This window comes from Bos grunniens, chromosome 3 (assembly GCF_055505025.1).
Source record: "Bos grunniens cultivar Pamir isolate PY7600 chromosome 3, Bosgru_T2T1.0, whole genome shotgun sequence".
Lineage (NCBI taxonomy): Eukaryota > Metazoa > Chordata > Mammalia > Artiodactyla > Bovidae > Bos > Bos grunniens.
Window position 1 is genome coordinate 105,433,849 of NC_141167.1, and position 6,063 is coordinate 105,439,911.

The 6,063-nt window shown below is 50.4% G+C and overlaps 1 long non-coding RNA gene across 1 annotated transcript; it reads left to right on the forward strand.

Moving 5' to 3' along the window:
- The first annotated feature begins 349 nt into the window (after positions 1-349).
- Positions 350-3,182, forward strand: LOC147376604 (uncharacterized). The gene is made up of 2 exons (XR_015161069.1): positions 350-454; positions 2,684-3,182. It is a non-coding gene; the product is annotated as an uncharacterized LOC147376604 (long non-coding RNA).
- Positions 3,183-6,063: the final 2,881 nt, after the last annotated feature.

Below are 6,063 nucleotides of genomic sequence, written 5' to 3' on the forward strand. Positions count from 1 at the left end.
GTGGTAAAAGTAAAGACGGAAACTGTTTTCTTATGGAATTGGCTGGGTAGATGTGGACCGAAGTGAAGAAAACCGAATCTGACTGGCAGGGTAGAGCCCCTCCTCCATTTGCACACCTCTGGGGATGGGAGTTCCAGCTGGAACGTGGGGCAATGGGCAGGACCGAGGCAGGTCACGGGGACTTTGTGTTCAGCTGATGGCTGGGTACTTAGGACCTTGACTGTTTGCTTTTCTCAACAGAAGCCAAACTCTCATTCCTAACACACCAGAAAGGTGGGTACGCATAAGGAAAAGTACTGAGTAAATTTTTTTTTAATTTTTTATTCCCACCCCATGCCCTTCCTGTTGGCACAGGCTTCATAGCCTCCCATCTCCCTGGCTTTTCACAGAAGTAAATATTAATGAGCCTAAGTATTGGAGACGAAGATGCAGGAATTTAAGGTTGGCAGATAAGGTGAGTTTTCCTCCAGGGAGGGAGATGGGTGAGGAACCCGGGGAGCTCGAGGCCAGTGCTGGACTCTGATGCCCATCAGCACGCCTGCCCCAACCTTTCCTCTTCTGACCTAACCAGGCTTCTCTGTTGTGACAGTCCTCTTCCTCCCCTTCTTCCTTCTCAAAAACAGATTTCTAGGAATTCCCTGGCAGTCCAGTGGTTAGGACTCAGCACTTCCACTGCAGGGGGCCTGGGTTCCATCCCTGATGGGGAAATAAGACCAAACCATGAGTCACGGCTGGCTGAAAAAATATTTACAAATAGGTGCTTAAGCTTGGAGCAAAGATGAGATAAAATCAGTTTTCCTCTTAAGGAGGCATAGTCCAGCAGGGACTCGCACACGACTCCCCAGAGATACAAGCTGGTGCCTGCCTCCACACAGGAAGAGCCTGTCTAGGTACCAGTCAGCCTCTCACCAGGGTCTTTCTGGACCCCTGAGCCTCAGACAGCAAGTGGCATCTGGCCTCAATCCCCAACCCCCAGGACACAGAAACCAGCCTTAATCCCTTGAGGCTGGCTAGGCGCCCAACTTTCCTGTTCTGCCACCTTTCACCCTGACCAAAGGGCTGATGCCCCCTCCTGCTGTGACCAATCTTCTGTGTCTCCACCCCCACCTCCACAGCTGACCTTTAAGAGAGGTTTCAAAGTGCTATTCAAGAATGTTCTCCCCTGCAAAGGAGGTCTCCCCTCTCCCGAGATCCCATTATGCATATCTGAGAGGCTGGGTCTGCTTCCAGACATCTTTTCTCCCATCCACCCAGATAATCCATCTGTTCTGGATTTCCTGTTTTCCTTCCCTGCACTCACAGAGGACTTGGGCGCCTGGCCTACTATCTTCTCCCTTCTCCCACCATCGCCCGGTGTCTGAGAAATCTGATGCCCTCGCTTTGTTCTCCCTTGGCTTGCTCACTTCTGAGGGTGTTAACCTCCTCTCCACAAACCAGCACGCTCCCATGGGTGCCCCACTCTCATTGGGAGGGTCACTTCTGAAAGGTCGCAATCCGGCATTTGACTGCCTGTATCCTTCAGCTCCTCCACTTTCACCCTCTACTCCCAGTGCATATTACAAACTCCTCCATCTCTCCTGCTCACGCAGCTCCTTTGTGTGGGCTCTTCTCATCCCAGCCCAGCGCCTGTGGTCTGCTATTAAATCGCTCTGCCCAGCAATACTCTGATGCTCGGTGAACCTGCCCTGTCATGTGATAAACTGTCCATGAAGAAGGAGAAAGCCTCATGACCATGTTGCATAGTGTGTGTGTGTGTGTGTGTGTTAGTTGCTTAGTCGTGTCTGACTCTCTGCAACAACATGGACTGTAGCCCACCAGGCTTCTCTGTCCTTGGGATTCTCCAGGCAAGAATACTGGAGTGGGTTGCCATGCCCTTCTCCAGGGGATCTTCCTGACCCAGGGATCGAACCCCAGTCTCTCACATTCGAGGTATATTCTTTACTGTCTGAGCCACAAGGGAAGCCCCTATGTTGCATAGAGGAGCTGGGAATTCACGGTCTCCCACCTTAGCAGGATTGTCACACCTTGAGGCAATGCTGTGAATCTCTGCTCACTTTCATTCCCCTTCCTTTCAATGACATTCCTAACTTTCACCTCTTTCCTCAACTCCTTCCCACCACCTCCCACTCTACCCTATGCAGATGTCTCTACCTCCTACTTCACAGAGGAAAATAACTTCTTGTGCTTCCTCCATCACCTACAAGCCTCCACAGAGGCGGGGCCCTCAGCCCCCACCCTCTCATCTTCTGTGATCGCCCGTCCACTGTCCTCTTTACTTTGCCTCCCCCTCCTCACCCCTGGTTCTTCCTGTTACCAAATAAGGATGCCCAGCTTTTCCCGCCCCTCCCCCATCATCAGCCCTGGGAACTACGCAGTGATCTGTGTCCTTGTCCTGGTCCTCTTTCCGTGTTCCCTGCCATCTAGCTCCTCCTTGACCCACCCCTGAAATGCTTTCCCCAAAATTGCCTTCGACCTTCATGTGGCCGAGACCAGTGGACAGTCCTAAATTTGATCTTACTTGCAATCCTTCGTATTTGACTTTGCTGACTTCTTTCTTTGAAATTCTGTACTCCATTGGCTTGAAAAAAAAAAAAAAAACAATTCTTGGTTTCACTTCTGCTTCCCTGGCTGCTCCTTCTCAGTCTCTTTTCCTGGAGCTCCTTCCTCTGTTCTTCTTTCCCAGGGTGTCATCTTGGCTCCGAGCTCTTCTGGTCTGTGCAAGGTCCTTGAATAGCCACATCCAAAGCCCATGGTTTACAGATTTGGGAGCACCACCATCCACATCTGACTTCTCCCTCCTCAGCCCCGAGAGTGACCCTGAATTCAACTATGCATTGGACCTTTCTACTTGGATGATCCACCACACCTCACATTCCACCAGCCTCCAAATGACTATTCCTCCCCACAGCACCTGCTCCTCCTCCTGCACCCGCCATTTCAGTGAATGACAGAATGATACACTACCTCCCCAGTTACCAAAGTCAGACTCACAAGTCCTGGAGAAAACCCTTCATGTCTGGTCTGGTGCTGCCGCATTCCATGTTGTGTATCTCATCTTCCTTGATGTTTAGCATGAAATGGATTAAACTGCAATGTCCCAAACCACTATTTCCCTCTGACTGTAACCAGCCAGATTTCTGCCCTCAAGGAGCCACATAGATTGAGATTCAAAACACACAGACAAGTCTCTGCTAGAAAGCCTGGCTACTACTACGTTCCTTGGTGCTGCAGGAGATAATGGGAAGAGATCAGAGGGCTCAGGTCAGACAGGCAAGTGGCTGCAGTGTCCCGTGATCACCACCCCTTCGAGCACAAAGGAGGAAGCCATTGATCAAGACCCAGGACTGTGGACTGTGGTCTCCACTGAGTGGGGATCAGCTATTAGGCGATTCCCTGCACCAGCAGCTGGAGCTCTGGAGCTGAAGGGAGGAGCTGAATTCTCCCTCTTATCTCATTTCTCAGAACAAAGTCGGGAAGCCTGAACCGAAGCTTTTACATTGCATGGGGGAGAGTTTGGGTTTGGAGCACTACCTCCTAAGCTTAGGGATGGGGGAGGTGAGGGCAGCTCTGACTGTGTCCTATGAAAGAAAACGTGGTCTGTTCTAGGCTTAATGCAGACTCTCCTCGGGGGCTCCATCCTCCTATCTTGAAAGACTGTGTCCTGACCCTGGTAAGAGACACTGACCTCCTGTCTGACTCTCCCGATCCTTCTGGCCCGATCCTTCTGGAATCTTTCCAGTTCTCAGCAAGTTGCTGGGAGCTGCCTTGCAGAAGCAGCTGCCGAGCCAGCCAGGGAGGGTGTAGCCTTCATCTGGCTGAGCTGAGACAGGGAGGTCTTTCCCAAACATTTCCTCAGGCCTAGAATCTATTTAAAAAAAAAAAAGTTATGAGGTGTTTCCCCTTAAGAAATGAGACTTTCTGGACAAGAACACAAGAGCTTGAGGTCTGTCTGGGCACAAGATTCTGCAGAAATTTTCCATCTGCCCATGACTGCAGGAACTGGAGGTCTCAGCCATCCTGGGAAAGGTCAGCTCTCTGTCCCCCAGTGCCCAGCAGGGACTTGTGTGGGTTCAAGTACCACAAAGAGGTGGAGAGAGTGCCCAGGTCTACTCAGGGCCTGTAGGAGGTAAGGAAGAGGTACAGATGAAAGAAAAGACTGTTCTGCCCCACTCCCTCCACAAGCCACTGTCTCAGCACCGCTCACCTTCTGGAGCAAGCCTGAGTGCCTCTCTTCCTGGCCACCCTCCAGCTTGGGGCAAGCTTCTGTGCTGAACGCCTGGGTGCAGGGCGGCTGTGCCACAGCTCCAGGTTAGGCACTTGCTCCCAGCTGGGGAGAGCTGCTGGAGGCCGTTCATTCTTCTGTTTCTCATAGTGGCCCGGGACTCCCCACCTGTAGGGCAGGAGGAAGGCCAGTGGTTGACTGTGCAGAGAAAGTGGTTTCTGCAGTGCCTGGCAAACCTCAGGCCTGAAGAGAAAACATAAGAGCTTGGGTCCGGGGGTTGGGTCTCTACTGGAGAGGAAGGGACAGTCCTAGAAACGCAGCAAGTCTGATCTGTGGGAGGGTTAACGCAAATGTTAGAAACAGAGGCCTGATTGAAATAAAAACTTGGGACTTCCCTGGTGGTCCACTTGCCAATGCAGCAGACATGGGTTCGACCCCTAGTCTGGGAAGATCCCACGTGCTTCAGGGCAACGAAGTCCCTGGGCCTCAACAAAAGAAGCCACCACAAGGAGAAGCCTGCGTACCGAAATTAGAGAGTAGCCCTCGTTGCTGCAACTAGAGAAAGCCCACACACAGCAACGAAGACGCAGTGCAGCAAAAAAAAAAAAAGAAATAAAAAAGTGTTTATTTGGGGCTTGTTAGGATTGCAGCCCGGGAGACACAGATTCAAGAAGCACTTGAATTGTGTCCTGCTGGACTACAAAGTGGGAGAGGTTTGTAAAGGCAGTAACTACAAGGTTACAGGTAGTTACACAAGTTAGCAAGAATTATAATAGAAGCTGGCAAGACACAAGGGTGCTGGTTAAGGAAGGACTGGTTGGGATCTGAATGGTTGTATAGTTACAAAGCGAGACCTTGAGACCATAAGTTTGCAGCTGGCAAGTGTTCTGTATGTCCTGGTGGCGTCCCTGGGTCTGGTACAGTTCAAAGAAAGTTCAGATTCTCAGTGGTACAGAGACATATCTAAGACCAGATCCTCTATGGCCTTCTGACTCCATTTTTGAATGCTTGAACTGTGATTACTGTTGTTGACACACACACAAAAATTTTGCCTGCTGTTTTCGTGAACAAGGAATGTTGCCCACTATCAAGCCATCAGCTCCTTCAGTAAAGCCCCAGTGCTATACCCTAAGGGGAATTCAGGATGGAAGAAAACAGGAAACTAGCCCTAGATAGTTAAGAAATATCAAAGAAATAATTTCAGTGACCCCAGACTCTTGCATCTTCCCATACATGGAAAAGCACTAATATCATTAACTCGAGATGTCTGTTTTTTGTGATTAGCAATAATCTTTGGATGTTCGACTACTGCTTGTTTGTTTTTCTAGCAAAAACTCCTGTATATGCTAGCTCCTCTCTTGTCTCAGAGCTGTGCAAGAGACTATCTCCTTGTCTATGCCTTCAAGTGTGTGTGCTCAGTCGCTTCAGTCGTGTCTGACGCTTGGCGACCCCATGGACTATAGCCCGCCAGACTCCTCTGTTCATGGGATTTTCCAGGCAAGAATATTGGACTGGTTTGCCATTTCCTTCTCCAGGGGGTCTTCCCGACCCAAGGATGGAACCAGCCTCTCTTGTGTCTCCTGCATTGGCAGGTGAAGTCTTTACCACCGAGCCATCCGGGAAACCCCGTCTTTACAGAGTGCACACAGCTTAATGAACTCCTCAGCTGTCCATCCAGGGATGCCTAAGGCATCCTCAGGACAAGTAACAAATGGAGGCTCACATACCCCCTTGTCCACTGAGGCCTTAAGAGGTCAGGCTAACAGACTGTTAAAGTGTGTTCTAGCCTTCATAACAACTTGGAAGGCCAAGTTTGGATTTACAGCTTGTCACGCATGGCT